At 40.1% G+C, this 18,350-nt stretch overlaps 1 protein-coding gene across 2 annotated transcripts in view; it reads right to left on the reverse strand.

Annotated features, from left to right (window-relative positions):
- CHRM3 (cholinergic receptor muscarinic 3) overlaps positions 1 to 17,957 on the reverse strand; it is a 286,713-nt gene extending 268,756 nt beyond the window's left edge. Inside the window, exon 1 of one of the 2 annotated variants that reach the window (XM_086744430.1) lies at positions 17,862 to 17,957. The gene's annotated coding sequence lies outside the window, so the exon portion shown is untranslated. The remainder of the gene's footprint in view (positions 1 to 17,861) is intronic. The other variant, XM_086744432.1, reaches the window with a different exon arrangement.
- Positions 17,958 to 18,350: the final 393 nt, after the last annotated feature.

Raw genomic sequence — 18,350 nt, forward strand, 5'->3', positions numbered from 1 at the left:
AGAAGCCAACAAAGACTTTGAATGAAAGAGTGAAGGTTTCCAGCTCCTCAGTCTTCTCAAATAAGCATTCATGCCCTCCTGTTACCTCAGGGAAACGCTAACAGTGTTTTGCAATCATACTCATATCCATGAGAAGCAATGAAGCTACAGGGAAGTCTTACAAAAGCAGTTTATAATCCCAAAATTGAACTTCAACTTGAAAGCTGTTTCAGTTTACATTTCAACTCTTTGTTTCACTCATGAAAGTTTCCACTTGTTGCTTAAAATAGCAAAAGACAGAACATTTTTGTTTACTTCCACTCAAGAACAAAATTCCCTGAGATATCAAGGCAATGAAGAATATATGTACTTGAGAGAGTAGAACAGCTTCTGTGGTCACATCATTCAAGGACTTTGTATATGGGATTAGGTATAGCGGGGACAGCTTTCCGTTGTTACTTTTTTGCCTATTGGTAGAAAGCAATTATTGACAAATTAATGAATGCAATTTTCATATCCATGCAGACACTTAGATAAAAATAATAAGAAAATTATTTAAGATATGCAACTACTGTACCTATATTAACCTATAAGTATGCATATATGCCCAGACAACTTAGCCTTGACTCATTCCATCATTTTAAATGTAATTACGTAGGTCTTTCAGTGAAGAGCTCTTTTCCTCCTACTCTCACTTGCTCATCACTACAAGAAAGATATCATCTGGTCCTATGGGCAAAAATCCTCTCACATAACTGTATATGACGACAAGAAGGGAATTTTGAGCTTCTAAAGATATACTACATCTATGGGCATATAATTAAAACTGAAGAGAAAAGCAGTCACCATTTATGGAAGCTCCCGGCAGACTCCTGCAATCCTGGAACAAGAAGTAGAGGTTGCAGAACTGTACTTACATACACATACATGTATGTATTTAATCATTGCTCCTGGAAGGAGGTGCCAGTAAACAAACAACTCCCAAGAATATAACCTCTACTAAGATTACACATGAAGGGTTTTGGGCTAGGTGGTTGGTTTTTTTTTTTAAAAAAAAAAATCTTGCTGTGATTTTGTCAGCAAATAATTTAATTTGCTTTACATCTTGAAGTGACTCAACCTTTAATCCTCTTGCATTGTTTCTTGTGTAAACACACAAGAAACTCAGAAGTATAAATCTTGTATCTTTTAAATAAAACCCTGAAGCCAACAGATTTAATTAATTCTAGGGGGCTCGACCTGTATGACTATTGTTCAAGGGGTTTTTTTTCTGGCAAAAGAGAGACCAAACTGAATCATCTTCTGTCAAACAAATACGTTATACTCAACCAACTAGGAAGAGGCATGTAAATACAGACATAGGTTTGAAAGAAAAGCCTATGCCCAGGGTTTACAATTGTCACTCAGGCCAAATGGTGTCCTCAGATGCAGTGGGCAATTGACCCTGTGGGCTCAAGCATACATTTCTGACTTACCAAGAACACATTAAAGTTTGAGGCTATACTGGTTTCCTTGGCAGGGCTTTTTCCAAAGGCTTGGAATCATGAACAGGAACAAGGTACACAGAGACTGTCAGTCTCAACTGTGCTCCTGCCCTTGCTGCACTGACAGCCCAGCTGCTCCTGAGGCAGCTCCAGGACTTCTGCATTTTGTAGTCAAATGCTTTCAGGCAAAACAGCAGTAATTCAGTTCTCCTGAAAACCCCAGGGCAAAGCATGACACTTGGAGGGTTGCTCAGTGGTCTGCGTGGTGACAGTAGGGGGCACAGCTACAAGACAGCCATCTCACAAGTCACTCACACGCAACTCTTCATGAGACACAGGCACTGGAGCCTCCCATTGAAACTATACCATGTGATATGAAACATATGGAGAAATAAAACATCTGACTTCCAATCTGGAGAGAAAGAGGGAAGCTTGCTAAGGAAGGAAGAGGGATGTGACAGCAAGACTGCAGCTCTTGTTCAGGTGGATGCTAGCTGGTTACACAAGGTGTAACCATGACCTGCAAGCAATGCAAACCAGAAGAGCTGGATGTTTGGGGCAGTCTCTAGGGAAGTGAGCACAATGATCAGAACTCCTCAGAACAGAGTATGTGACTACCTTGTTTGGTGAACAAATGATCTATCCTAAGCTAATGATTTCCCCCTTCTTGTCCAGTCATGCTCCTACCACAGAGTTTTGTGGATGTGCAGGCATTGAACTAGGCTGGTTTTAAGCACTCCTGGTCCAAAGTCTTCCTGTGAGAACACTTTTTTTTTTTGCCTCATCAACTCATTTCTTGACCTGCAAAGAGATTTCACTCAGCCCTTGGGCTAAAGAGCAAATTTACCCAATTCAAAGAAATTTGGTCACTTTACTTGCTGAGAAAGCAGAAAAGCTCTTAGATTACCTTTTCTGTTTCCTTTTCAGTACTCAACCTGACTGCTTTCTACAGCTAAAAGTAATCTCATAGCAGAAACTCTTCCATTTACCCCAAAAGGGGATTAGGACTTCTTGGAAACATTTTTAAAATAAACAGTTTCCTTACTCTGTTTAAACAATGATTGTTTAAGCCAGGGAGTCAAAATTACTCACAGGAGTTGTACTTGTCATTGTACAATATTCAGCATGATCTACAATGTGACCAGGCAGCAATGACCTGTATTAATCATGGGCCAAAGTATAATTAAGGTAAAATTAATGGACTGTGATGGTCTGGCAATTGCTGTCCATGTTCTCACCCTTTCTGCTGGCTTGCCAGATTACCGCGCTTCTGGTGGAGAACTGGTCTGCAACTGAGGCCGAGCACAGGAATTCCTTTTGCATAGAGCAGACTCATAAACAGACAAAAGAAAATGGACTCAATTTGTGTGAGCATACGGAGGAATTCTTTCCACCCTGATTACAGCAACAGCTATCGGGCAGAAAAGCACTGGCAAATCTACCTAATTCAAAACTGCCCTGTCACTATGATCAACCTGAGCTAGGAAATTGCCTGCTAATGTACTATTCCTGACTGCAAGGGAGAAAACACTTCTGATTTGTTATGTGATTTAAAATGCCACGTCTTTGTATAAAGAAAGTCTGTAATCTTCCAGTATTAACCCTAATTCTGCTTTTCTTCCCCTATACAAGAGCTCCCAAATACCTTAGTCCACAATCACCCACATTCACTCACTTTTTTTTCTCCAACATACAAAGTTCACTTCTCTCCTGTGACATACTTACAGCGCTAATTGCAGTTTGCATTAATGGTGAAACACATGCTATACTGACACATAGCAGTACTGACTTAAATTTGTCATTGAAAGATTTTTCAGCAACCCAGCTTGGGGATATCTTTGACTCCTACAGCCTTATAGTTGAGTGAGAAATATACTGCAACCTCAGAAATAACAAGCGGCTGCAAGAAAAAAAAGCTTTAACTGACACCTGGGAAACTGGAAACCCACTTCCAAACTGCTGCCTCTAGCTGAACATCCAGAAAAAAACATCACCACTTGACCAGCCTCATGATGGTCAATGTCCCATGGAATTAACTGCCATAGAATAAAGCAAATTCTTGTCGGGGGGCGGGGGGCACAAAGTTTTTTGTTGAAGCAGATCAGCAGCTCCATTTTTCAGAGGGGAAAGAATGAAACCTTTTGCATAAATGATTCATTAGTAACCAGCAGCTTACAAGTTCGCAAACATATTGAGATACAGCTGTGTCCTACCACAATGGAGTCACGTTAAGTTTATATACAAAGACTTCCAGGAGCCATATCCTGACATTTGTCCCTCATTGAGAGGTGCCTGTGTGAATGCTTACACGTGTCCAAGTCAGGAATATATGCTAGTAAACTACTTAAACACCACTTCCCATTATCTCAAGTCTCTCCAGGCTCCCACTCCATCAAGTATCAGACAACTTCTATTGTCTCATGGAAACTGGAAATACCTATCAACATTTTCAAGGCATAATGGTAATGCCAAAGTTTTAAAGCACTGCCGCTTCAAATCCACGAGTGACAGATACTTAAACTTCCTCAATTCCTCCCTATTTACTAGAGTTATTACAAGCTTTAAACTTTCTTGGTTGGCCAGTCTCTCTCTGCAGTCAGATAACTGTCCTCATCTCCTTTCTCTGAATTTTAACTAAAACAGAAATGATTAATAGGAACAGCAAAGGGGAAATCCCATAGCGCTAACTCACTGAAAATTAGACAGTTTTGTGTCCATCTGCTGTCTAAGCTAAAGAGTTTAAAAGTCTTCTGATATGGTAATGTAGCTGTTGTGGAACTGCAAATATCCATCGGTCATGCCTGAAAAATCAGATAAGTTCCCCTGACAACAGCTAGTTGACTAATTTTTACAGGCTTTTTTTCAGAAGAGTACACAAATTCCTCAGTCCAGAGTTATTTCTCTTAGGTTTCTGTACTGAAATTATTATGCAATAAAGTTGCTTTGCAGCAACTTGTTGCTTTTGTGCATTTAAGCTCAACTCTCATAACATTTTCAGGGAGCTCCTGAAATATAGGATTGGCAGTCAAAGCTTCTAAATTTCAACATGGGAATTCACAGCTCAGCACTTACACACTTGCTTTTCCAATATGGAAACTGCAAAACTCGCTGATATTTTCAGTAACTTTCATCTCAGAAAGATCAACAAACATTATATAAAGACTGCAGAAGTGTAGGACACCAAGGGTGTGCAAAAGGAAAACAAAGCAGCTGGTACACAGTCTGTCTACATAGTACCTTTCCCCCGCCCCCAAGAGGCCTAAAAAGCTTCTGCTACAAATATTTAAAATTCTGAGGGCTGGGAGAACCTGAGCCCACACAGTAGGCGTGCAGAGCTGATACTACTTCAGAGGAGCTACAAATGGACATAAGTAAATGCAAGCTAATGGGACACGGCTAATTCGTACCCCGCTGGATTCTAGCTGGCCTTTCTTTACATTAAGCTTTTCAGGATAAAACATTGCAATATACCACTTCTAAAGCTATTTGCACATCATATTTGCAATTCCAAAAGTAAAGCTAGCCTTTCAGTCAAACATACTGCACACATTCAACTTTTTCTCTTCCAGTGACAGAACAGACTCATGAATAAGTTTCATATTTTAATGACTTTTTCTTTGCTCAAAATACAAATTTCAGTTAACTATATATGAGTATCAATTTAGGTAAAGTTCAATTGATTAACAAATTTAGTACTCAACTATTTTCCTACATAGAGCTGACTGTGCAAATCTTTAATGTTTCATCCATTTTAAAGCATTCTGCATCACATTACTGCTGAAGTCATTTTCATATATTAACACACGATATCCCAGTGACATCCATGATAACAGCTCAAGTAGACGTAACATTTCACTAAATCCAGATAGGAAGGATTTAGCAACAAGGCAATACCTTGCTACTAAATAATACAGACTGGCAATGTATTAATCTTATTGAAACATTGAGTTAAAGCTGTTGAAAACTGCTTAACTAATAAAAGTCACTAGACGTTCACCTTTTTGTTCTATATATTATTCAGCTTTCAGTCCAAAATTTGCTGAAAAGATAAGAGTGCCAAAACATCACAAATCCATAACTAACCCTATTTCTATCACAGTATTACTATATCAAGGACCTTTCACTCTTCCAGGCTGATTTAGAATATGACTTTCTTACCTTCAAATGCACAATACAATTGGGATTTAATCTGTTGAACTTCAACTCCACTCCATGTGTGCGATTTGACTCAAGCTTCCTCAATGATTCATGTTTTTTTCCACATTTGAGATCTATTAACAAGCACAATAAAAACCAAAAATTCCTACCTGAGGCTGTGGATAACAGCCTCTATTCTTACAATTTTGTGCTTAATTAGCTATTTAAAATAGTTGTTCCAGTTCCACGATTCCCACAACTAACATTCTTAATACATATACGGATCACTGCATCAGAAACAAACTTGTAAATAACACACAAGCAAGAATATTTGGAAAAAAATATAGAGTTAAGTAGCAGACGGGAGAAAAAAAAAAAAAAAAAAAAAGAGGAAACTAGAAATTCATAAGGGTAATAATAATCCTCAAATGAAGGGTTCTGGCTTGGTTGTTACTCTGAACTAGGATCAGAGGAAGAATATTGCTTAAGCTTATCTTCATATGAAAATAGCTATGCATATTATCGCTTTAATCTAATTTAAATTAATATAATTTAACTGCTGCAAATAATTTGGGGATATTTATTTCAATTTGTTTTGCTTAAGCTGATTAGGTCAGGCCTTCAAGTATGTTTTGCACACGTACGCTCCACACATATCATTGGCCAAAACAAGACCAACTGGCCAGGTAGTTCTAGAATTCACATTCCTCTTTTATTTTAACTAGGAAACAGTAATATTTTTGGTAACAAAAAAAAAAGGGAGGATTTTTGAACTATTGCTAATGGAGAAGTAAAAAAAGATGTTATAAAGAAAATATGTGAGTAAAACAGAGAAGAAAACACCTATTCTTTTTATTATCCAAGCTTAAAAAAGGAAAGAAAAGTGAAATACAGGCTGAAGTGAAATCTCAGCTTGTTCAAATTCAAACCAAAAAAACCCCAGTCTTCAGCTTAGCAGTGCTAGGTGTCACCATACATCTTTAAGTAAGATAAGACAGCCAGATAGTGTATACATACAACCACCAAATTTATGAATATTTCTACAGTACTTCCTCTTCATGTTTCACCTTTTAGGTTTAATCTTCTGCATGAGCTAACAAAGCATGATGAGTGAAGCTTTTCTGCATCTATTCATTGCTCTTAATCATTAATAATCCAAGACACTTGGCATTGGAGTTTCAGTGGGTGAGGGGAGGGAGGGTGTCACCACTGAAGTTTTTTACTATCCACATTCAAGCCCAAGTGTAACTTACCATCCTAACCACTAGAATACTCAAATTTCTTACAGAAATGTTTCTTTTCAGGACTTCTGTCAAAAGCAATATGGTAACTATCTTGCATTCCCTAAACTGCTGATACTAACCTGGAACTGGCCATGAGTTAGGTGTAAGACTTTCCATGACCAATGCAGAAATTAAATTATTAATTTATTATAGATTCAACCCAGTTGCCAATGAATCCACAAAGCCTTGCATTTGCCCACACCTAGATCAGAAGCAGCAGCATTACCAGCTGAAAAACCCAGTGGAAGGCCATCAAAAGTTATTTTTAATATAGTAAAAAATGAATATATAATAAAGGAAAATAGTTGCTAAACTAAAAAACAAACACCACCCCCACCACAGTTTCAAGCACATGATCAATAAAAAATTCTGAGTAATTGAAAGGAACAACCCTGAAATGCAGTTTTTTGGTATGTCCAACACTAAGATTTGGAAACACTTTTCTTACGACATTGCAATGCCTGATTCCAACTACAATAGAGAAAGCAGGATAAAAGTCATGCAAGTCATACAACCACAACAGGCTACAACACAAGCGTTCTCAGTACTCAATTGTTATTGTCATATAAATCAATACATAACACAAATAAATTCTTACTCATCCCATTACGTAAGCCATATCAAGGAAATGTTCCCACCTTACAAAATGAAAAGGATGAGGTTTCAGTTTTTGTTTTGGTTTTTTAAAGGAACCTTTGCTCTCCATAACAGCTATAAAAGCAGTAACTACAATGAAATTTAAGAGAAGCAGAAGCAAAACTGTACAGCTGTTGTAAAATGAATGCATTATTCCTAGAAACAAACCAACCAATATATCAAGTGAAATAAGTTGATGAGATCCGACACAGAGAAAGATATCGGTCACCCATATGACTCATTGTACCATGGAAAGTTTCAAACTGATATAACAAGAATAAGACCTCTGCATGTTAATACTGGCAGGTTGCTAGATATTAGACATTCAACTACATTAAAAAGTAAACAGTATGTTACAAATTGCTTCAATTTCAGTATTTTCTTCTTGGAAGCAACATACATGATAACATTTATCTTTGAATCTCCATTTTCTTAAATTGGAAACATGACAACAAGTTAGAAATACATATGTGTGCTAATGTGTTAACGCGAGATGTGGTTTTCGTGTATTATTTTTTTCAAATTAAATTCACTTGAGATTATATGTGCTTTTTTAGTGCTCAAAATCTTCAGCTGTATCCTGAATCTTAACACATCTCCGGATCATTACTGTCAGCCTACAAGAGTCGCATAATCCTCACTCTTCTGTTTCAGGCCTTTAAAAGTTTGATTTTGCCATACTTATAATTCAAGAGCTGCTCCTGGCAGCTTACATCAGCAGTAGATTTGCTCACAAGTGCCCTGAAAAGCTTCAGCATGTAATGTTCCACAAAGGTTCTGCACTCCAAGAACCTATTTACTGAACCACATTTCTGGATGGCAGACTCAACATACGCTTACTTAAATAAGTGGCTGAGAGTACTGTATCTATTGGGTTTTTTCAATCTAATTCAAGAAAGTGTTTAGTACAAATCTATAAAACTAAAACCATGCTCGCTTAGCATTCCTGAAGATAAAGTCTTTCCAGAATCATGATTTTCATTTTACAACTTAACACTGTTATTTGGGGAGCAGACTGATATACACTAGTAAGAATCATGCTGTCTATTCAGCTTCAATATTTTATTCATGGGTGGCAATAAATCACAGTGAATGCAGAAGTGAATATGACAAATAACATTTTTCTTCCCCAAACCTGATGGAAAGGTAAATAGCTATAAATCTCTCTTCTTCGCAGCTTGTAAGAATGTGCTTTTAACGATGGATCACTTGAGTTGTGCTTACAAGAAACATAGCTCATGTAAAATATGATCTTCAGAATCATAGTAATGAAAATGAGATTTGAATGAATGTTTTAATGAAATTTTTACCAATGAAATAAGTGTACAATATCTTTGATCACTGGATATGAATCTAAAAATTTGACATCAGCACAAAAAAAAACCTCATCAGTTCCCAGAGAGTTTGGACATTAAAGAAAGAGAATCACAACAGTTTTCTATCCAAATTCATACAAATTTGTAACTTAGTTTAAGTACCATTCATGAGATCCAGCTCAAGTGTTCAGGCTAACACAATTGCAGAAAAAAAAAAAAAAAAAAATCAGATGTTTATAGACAGACTGCAGTAGAAAGTGATTACATCTTAGGCAGTCTTCAAAGACTAGAAAGGTTTCTATGTATTAAACCCACTTTGCCTACCATTTTTCAAAGATGAACAAACCTACTGCTATTTTTATAAACCTTTTTTTCAATCTTGCTTGTACATTTTTGCCTCGTTAGCATTTCCTTTGGCAAACAAACACAGCTTTCATTGAGTCGAGTGAGAATTAAAATTACTGACTCAGTAGTGAACAGTATAAACACCGTCTGCTTCTTCTGAAAAGTACAGTTCATCTTCACAAGTATCTGCACTTTACATGTACTTGCTTTCACAAAAGAACGGAATTTTTTTTTAATGCAGATATGGAATGGGAGGAAAAGTAACAGTCACTCGTATTTTTATTTGGAAGTCTTAGTAGGCATGCTTTTTCAGTGAAAACTGCACCTGTGACTGGAAAGGAAAAATCTGACAATCCAAGGCACATGCCTATGACTGTCTATCAACAGGAAAGCCAAATGCTGTCTTCAGTTTTGTTGATATATTCTGTTATCACACTGCAGTTTAAGAGCAAGGAATAGGAGAATCAATACATCTGCTTACTACGTCATCACTAGCCAACAGCTACTGAACTGCAGTTTCCAGAAATGGAGCTACAAATTATTCTCATTGCTTTTCTATTTATATTAGTTCCCCTTGCATTGTACAGCATTATTTTTAGCAACTATTTTCTACAGCACAATCCTTTACCCCTAGCGTTGTAGTCCTGTAAGCTGCTCTTCCACACACATTTGAAGGTTAGCCCATTCAAATTTCTGCTTCAATGTAGACATTTTCCTTTCTTTCAATAGTATTTGTTCTAATGTAATTCTTCATTAGCTTTTTTTTACACTGTATCCAGATACTAGAGATCATCTTTTCCTGCCTTCCAAGGAAAGTCTATGTCTTTGTCCTTTCTCTTAAGGGTGAACTTTTTCATCTCTTTCTACAGGAAATACAAGATAATTTTACAGAAAACAATAGGTAGGAAAAAAAATACAAAGACATTTGAAATAAACAACTCTATCCCGCACCAAGCCTCCTTCACTAGATTTAAATCTCCCTGAATCTACCTTCAGCAGCTCCAGAACTAAGATGGGTCTCCAGTTCTCTTTTTTCCCCAGTGCTCCTTAAGCGATGCTTTGTTAAAGTGACTTCACTCATTCTCTATTTATTGGGAGATGCTTTCTGCAAAAGGTATTTTAGGAAGATATTTACATGTATAAATATTCCAGGGATCATTTGTCTTCCAAGAATCCTGGAAGTAAAACACAGTCAGCATTTCTTCACTATAGGTTTTCGCAATGCTCTTTTCACTTTTATTACAGAATTTTCTTTAAGATTTCCCAGTTAACAAAGCCAGATCACCACACTAATAAAAAGAACAACAAAGAGATACAACTTGAAGTAAGATTTCAATTTTTGACTGCTTGAAAATGGTAACTGTGACATTACGCAAAGGGCTTCAAAGGGCTCTCCAAGAAGAGGTGTTCTCACAAAAGAAAGCTGCGGAGGTTGCATGCAATTATATTTTCAATATTTGCCTTCTATCAGTTATTACTCACAAGGTTAACAGTGTGGCCAGGGGGAACCAGAGAAAGTCTGGTGAGTGGCAGAGGCACTACATATAATCAAATATAATACAGTACAGAAGAGCCAACCTTGACATCCAGTGAAGTGTTATTATGAAGAAGCCACCCACTGCATGAGGTGAAGCAGGAGTCCACACAGCGATCCTTCTTCCCCAGGAACCTGCCACATCCTTCCCAGGATCTCTGCCACAGGCTTGTTCTTCCCTTAGCACCTGGAGTCACGTTGTTCTATTTTTTTCTGGCTTTTTTTACCCTTTACCTTATTTTCTCTGTCCTGTATACATGCAAGAGTCACAGGCTCCTGAAATACTCCCATCAGACTTCCCTCCTACAAGCACTACTTCTTCTTTGACTATCCTCTTAATTTTCTTATTCTTACCTTTCATCTGTCCTTATGCTGCCTTCTCATATGGCCTTCTTCCACTGCAATCAACATCCTCAGAAACTTAGCTCCCCCTAAAAATTTATAAACCTTCACTACCTCAAAAATCTATCACAGACAATAACACCAATCTTGGACTCGCAGTCCAAGACAGTTCCATTTTACTCTGCTGTTCCTCAGGTACTTGGCACTTCCACACCCCTTATGCCTCCTGATTTGTGTGTGTGTGTATATATGGATAACTTCCCTTGTCTGCTTGTTATCAAGAGAGATGACAAGGTAAAATGCAAATAGCAATCCATTTCAACAAAACAGGGAAGGATGCTTCAGCTGGTGAAAAAGTAGAGATAAAGCACTATCTAATTCTGACCTCATAAGTTTGGATTGTTTGATGTCTGGCTAATCCTGAAATCTACTTAGGGTTTTCCCCACATATCCACTATCAGGGCTGAAGAACAGCCATCCTTTGAGAGAAGATGCCGCAGTTTATGGTGAAATGTCATTATCAGATATAAAAATCTGCAGAGTATTCCACAGGGTGATGTATTTTATCTCTGAGGAGACACAATGTGCTGTAATTATTTTGTTAGAAGTAAGTATGCACCTTTGTACAGCAATTGGAGATGATTAATGAAAAGATAATTCTGAAAATTTTTAAGTTCTGTTCTTCCATGACAGTTTTGAGTACCTGCATTACTCCTTTTTTTTAAAGAAAGTTCCTTAATCATTTGAATAGTTCTTACTATTGTGCTTATTACTTATTGAGATTGAATTCTCCTACTAATTGTATGCAGTGAAGTTCGACAGGATTTGTTGCTATAGCAATACTTCATGTTGATTCAGAAATTAATGATAAAAGAAGTGGCAATTAGTACTATTAATTTATACTAGAGAAACATGGGAGAGTGCTAAAAGGCTGCTGGCCAAAAAAAAAAAAAAAAAGCAGTAACATTTTCCATAGGTGACGAATATAGAGCTGGCAGCTGTAAAACCAAGCCTTTCATGTCGTCAAATTCGATATGCATAATGGGTATTTGATGCTTCAGTATGAGCAGTATGAACGTTGCTGCCTTAATACCCCGAGATGGACCCAGCCTCTGTTGTGGTTCAGGAAGTCCTAGGAGAGCACAGGGAACTGTCTGCTTTCATTCATAATGGCACCCTGTGGGACAATCTCCTCTGCATTAGCATAAGGAAGAGGAATTCAATACTTTTCTCTACAGATCTGCCACTGTTCTTTCAGTGCTTTGCAGAGATCTTTCTTTTGCATTTTCAGTGAATGCAAGTATATTGCTTAAAGATAATGACCTGCTTGCTCTCATTCCTGAGTAATAGCCATGAAGCTGGTAAGTATTTTCCAGGTTGTATGAAGCCAAAATAAGTAATTAATATTCTACACTAAGACTGCTATTATCTCACCAAATTGCTTGGTTTTGTTGCAGCCCAGTACCTTCTACACAGTATTTAAGGTTTTAGAGAGAATTTACATTGGTTTTTTTAGGCTTGACTTGCTATTACAATCCTATAAAGAATAGTGTCGCTCTACGTAATTGTTTATACTGCAAGGCTAAAGAAAGTGAAATGCTTTGCTTCTTCAGTATGTATCTAGTAAGGTTTTTTAAAGTATGACTTGACTGCCTTAGTAATGTATTTTCTGCTATTAGAAGCCCACATAACTACTGAACTCAATAAATTTACTTATTTCATAATGAAACGATGGAGTTGTAGACTTGGGGCGGATTATCCTTGTGGATGATATATAGCATTCCCCCCGCCCCCACTTCAAGGCTGCCAGGGTTATCTCCTTTAGATGCTACAGATGACACCTCACATCTTCATGCAGGAATGTTGGGAAGATTTCTCAGAAACCATTAATCCTAGATGCTGGAGGGGCTTCTCCTGCTTAAGTAAGGAGTAAAGAGGCTGCAGGACAATGTATGTTGCCACAGCTCTGTAGACTTGACCTGGAAAGAGATCCATTTTCATCTTACTTGGAGCTATAAGGCCTATGAAGAGCCCTCAGCATCTGGCTCCAGGACAGCTAACGCTGTCAAGTAAGGTAGTAACGGAGAGAACAGTACTCACAAACACAGCTAGAGCTAAGCAGGCAAACAGCATTGCACCAAACACCTTAGCCAACCACAGGTATTGAGATTAGAACATTTTCTTTAGCAGAAGTGAGGCACATGAACAGAGGCACGTCACAGAAATTCTAAGCATTGTTGTTTTTTTTTTCCTCTCATCCTCCCCAAATTTCTCAGTCCTCTATGAATTTTTAAATAAAAGGGAAATATCTGAGTTTTTGTATTACAAGCTTTTGCATCTCATGAGTAGTCTTTTTCCATGGGGATATACCAGCAACGCAGAAAGACAGATTATCATCTACACACGTTGGATTATCTTTACATGTCATCACATTGTCTTTTTATTCACAGGTGGAAAAAACAAACAAACAAACAAAGCAAACAAACCAGAAATACTAATTTTAGAGCACCATTCCATCAACTGTTGAACACAACTGGACAATCCTGACTCCCCCAATCACTTTCACTGCCCTGACAAGAACTTGCGACAAACTAGCAGAGCAGCCACTGCCTCCTGGAGATGAATACCAGGCACAATGCTCACAACAAAGATGTGGCAAATTACCAGATGGTTGGTCTGCATGGAGCTCTGTGATAATGTGGCTACATTGCTGTATTGCATCCGACTAAATGAACAGAACCTGAATTTGCTTGCAGGAAAGTTCTCTAAATTAAACAGTTAGGGTTTTGTTTACTTGAACTTTAGAATAAAAGCACAGAAAACAGAGGAGGAGAGGTAATGGCATTGACAAGTGGCTGCATTTTCAAATCATATCCAGGAAAACATTTTCCCATAATCCATACTGTAGCTGTATTATCAAATATTTCTCTGTAACTGTCTCCATCAAGATTAATTTACAGAAGTATCAAACTGCCTCTAGCTCTCATTTCAGTAACTGAATATTTATCATTTGTAATATAAATCACATCTTTCATTTTTGTTTTTCTGAAAATTTTGAAACATAAGACCTTGCCTTCAGTTTGCAAACATTTAATGAAAAAATTCACTTAAGCCTACCTTCCTTTACACTAATTGATGCCTCCACTGCAAAACCACATACTCTTGAATAGGTGAGAGGGTTAAGCTTGCGTCCTCTCCTATTTTACACACAGTAATTTCAACAATTTATATTCAGGAGAATGGCTTTTCCTTGCTTACTGAATTTCCAAGCCAGGCTTGCACACAGAAGGTTGTGTTGGGATGGCACCCAACCAAGGCACAATGAGTAGAAAGTGTCACATCACGCTCTTACCCTCTCTTAAAAAAAAAAAAAACAAAAAAAAAAAAGAAAACAAAACAAAAAAAAAACTAACAAAGAAAAAAATCCAAACAAAAAAAAAAACCCCCACAAACAAATAAAACATAAACAACTCCTGACCATGAAGTCCCAATCTAAATATGGCACACCAGGCTTACACTAAATTAATTTATTCTGTTTTGCACTCCAACACCATCAGGAACAAGTACTCCCATGTATTTTCTACAACACTCTCTGTTGAACGGACTGAGAGGCACAGTTTGTGTGTCTAGAAATGCAGTTGAGACACACACTCCCAGCATTTCTAACTGATAGAGTTTCACACATTACAGCAGCCGTGCAGCCCAGTAGAACTGATGTTCTTCTACTGAAGAAAGACATAGAAGGAACTCATAGAGGACGTAGCAACACTGCTGAATGAATTTGCAAAACATACTACTTTTGGTGTTACCAGGCTCCTTCTTTTCATTCCAACCTTACAGATCCATTTAAACATCCATTTCATATTCATAAACTGAGGTACTGAAATATAGCTGAAGATACTGATAGAGATGGCATTGCATATCCTCCCCCATGTATTTTTATCCATACTGATCCTTATTTTAAAGCCTAATTATATGTCTTATTAAATGAAAACTTGCCACTACAGTAAGGGATACTAATAATAGTAGTAAACTGTTCCGTGATATTATGTACTAAGCTCAGCAGCCACACATTCACACGCACTGAGCAAACCTTACATTGCCTTCAAATACCTCACAGATACTTTGTCTCACCCTCAGAGCACGACCTCTTCTTAAGGGTAAACAAGCTGTAATATGATAGTGGACAAAATTAATTAAAGTCATGCAGATCTCTTCAAACTTTCCTCTAGTGTCAAGCACCTTTTGCACCCCTTCCTTTTCAAGTCACATAACACTGTGCCAGCAATTACTGTGCTTACGAAGAGCATGCATTTAGGCTTTCTGTCTGCTAAAATCAAGTCTGAGGGAGGAGGGAAGGTATGAACATAAGAATCATAAGGCTGTAGTATTTACGTAGAAGAAATTTCCACCTTAGTCATCACAAGATTTTTCTTTACCATTTCAGGATTTGATCTTGAAAACATTCATAGCACTAAGACTAAAACCCAAATTCTAATACAAGAAAGGGAGGTTGGATAGTTTTAAACCAGCAACTATAGCTTTAGAATGAAGAGTGTCACAAGTATGATTATTTTTTTTTAACAGCTTACAAATTAGCCAAGACATTCTAATCCTTAACACTAATACTTAGAACTGTAATTTAAGACATTATTGAGCACTGTGTTTATGATTTTTCATGTGGTCATGGTGAGTTTTCACCACGAAAACCTACTTCTGAGACTGCTACTTTAAAGTATATTGCTAAGTTGTTGGACGCAGGCAAAATTACTACAAGTAAGTTGAAATGTAAATTTCTTTCAGTAACAGAAACAAAAATGGATTGCACTTGACAATACACAGATATATGATACAAAATATGCAAACGACTCCTTCCAGAAAGTTACTATTCATCTACTTTAAAATGAAATTAATTTGCACCTCAAAACAGTTTCTGTAATAAATTAGGTTATATTTCTTTTGAATTAAATGTGAAAGTACAGAAAACTAGATTTCTGGGTTTGGCAGCAGTGTGCAGCTGGTAGGAAAAAAAAAAAAAGAAAAAAAAAAGAAGAAACATTGCAACCTGTTTTGATATAGCTGGCAGCAAGTCAGATGAATTTCATACTGGATTATCCCTGGAGTATTTCATTGCTTTGCTACCAAAATCCAGCAAAACCGCTACATCCAAAATAGTCCAAAAGAATAGTTTCCAGTGTCTCAGTTCAAGTCAATTGATTCTTCTTCCCTAAAGCTCAAGTTAACACGCACACAGCACTGAAGTAAAAAACACATTACTTTGAATGAGATTCAGCACTAGAAAATGTAACCTTCATATTGCTCTACAGGGCAACAATGTACATGTAAAAGCTTCTGGTAATAATAGAACTTTTAAAAAATAAAGGAAAATTTTTAAAAATAGAGACCAAAACGTGAAAACTTTTTAGGACACACAACATCAGAAAACCATGCAATACTTCTTCCACGTCACAGAGAATTGTTGCCGAATGAGTGACCAGCTGGCTTCCACACTGAGGCACATTTCTGAAAGCCACCAAAGCAGATTGCCATACTGGAAAAAGCAGCGTTACCTACCGAAGTCCTGGTCCAACACAAATAAGCAAACCAAACACTGTCAGATTAAATATACAGAAGCAGATGAAATAAAATCAGTATATCATTTACTGACTTTGAGCTGTATAGATATGTAAACAAAAAAAAAGTAGGAACATTTCAGTCAATGTGGGGTGTAAACCCAGGAAAATATATTGTTTGGGTAAAAAACATCCTCAGGACACATACCGGCTTTCGTTTGCTTTTTTTTTAAAAAAAAAAAAAAAAGTTTCTCGACATGTGTCAGCAATATTGAAGTTAGAGTTCTTCTGTCTGTGACTACTTCTATATATGGTCAGTGCAGATATTTGCTGGGATTTGCGTTTTTCCAAAAGTAATGCCGGACAATCAGAAGCCTACTAATCGGTAAGAAAACCCACACGAGCAGATCCGCAGCCCTGCACACAGGAGCCCACTCGGGTTTCTCCGCCCTGAGACTCAGACAGCAAAGGGAATACGGCTCCCTCTGCTTTTCAGTAAATGCTTCAGCTCTGCTTCAGACACTCCCGCGGGCGCGTTGGCAGCGCGCACCCTGCCCGCGGATGATGCCTTCCCAAACTCCAGCCGCACGACAGCCCGCACCCCGGCACAGCCCCGAGGAACCCCCTTGACCGGGAAAGGAAGAGACAGCGCGCACGGAGCGCGGGGACGCTGCGGGGGCACCGACCGGCCGGGGCTGGGGGCCGCGTACCGCTGCGCGCTCCGTCACTGCCCCAGGGGGACAAGCCCGGCAGCCGGCGGCGGGTCGAGCCCTGCTCCGGGACTGCCGATGCGAGTCCACAGCAGGACGGGGTGGCCGCGGGCCCCAATCTCCGCGGCCCCGCCGGAGGGGCGAGCCCGCGAGCGCGCACGGCGGGCCGGCCGACCCCCGCCTCGCTGCTGAAGGGGCGCAGCGGTGCGCGGGAGCGGCCGTTCTCCCGAGCCCCGCCGGGAGGGGGGCGGCCCCGCCGCGAAGACCCCCCGGCGGCCGCCGCCCCAAGGGCAGCCCGCCGCCCCAGGCGGAGGGGGAGCAGCAGGCGGGGGGTCCCGCGGCTCCGCAAGCCGCCCCGCCGTAGGGACCGTCCCGCAACTTTCCCCGCGGCGCTGTCGGCCCGGGCGGCCCCGCACGCCGCTCCCCGCCGCCGGCACACAAGAGGGGAAAAAAAAAAAATAATAAAAAAGAAAAGAAACAAAAGCCCCTCAGACCCTCCCGAAGCGGCGTTCCTCTTCCTACCTGCCCGGTTCCCGGCGGCCCCGCGCCGCCCGCTCCGCGCCGGGCGCTCCCCACGGCGCCCAGGTGGCGTTAGGAGCGCGCTTCCCACGGGCGGCGCGCCCCCGGCGGCCGGCACATCCCCCGCCGGGCGCCGCCGGGAGGAGGGCGCTCCGCACCCGCCCGCGCCGCCGCCGCACCTGTGCCCAGACAGCGGCACCGCCTCCTTCAGTCTCGCCCCCGGGGTGGGCGGGGGCGCGCCGGGACCCCTCACCCCGCACCCGCTGCCGGACCGCCCCGCGCCGCCGCCACCACCGCCCTCCCCATGCAGCCGCCGCACGAGGGGAGCCCCGGCTCCGCCGCTCATTGGCCCGCCCGCTGCTGACCTCACGGGGCCCAGCCCCGCCCCGCCCCTACCGTCCACGGCCCCCGGGCCCGGCCCGGTGCCCCCGGGGCCGCCCCGCAGGGACCACGGGTGCGGGGCGGGTAGGTTGCGCCCAGCGGGCGGCAGCC

This window comes from Chlamydotis macqueenii, chromosome 3 (genome assembly GCF_036417535.1).
Source record: "Chlamydotis macqueenii isolate bChlMac1 chromosome 3, bChlMac1.mat, whole genome shotgun sequence".
NCBI classification, from domain to species: domain Eukaryota; kingdom Metazoa; phylum Chordata; class Aves; order Otidiformes; family Otididae; genus Chlamydotis; species Chlamydotis macqueenii.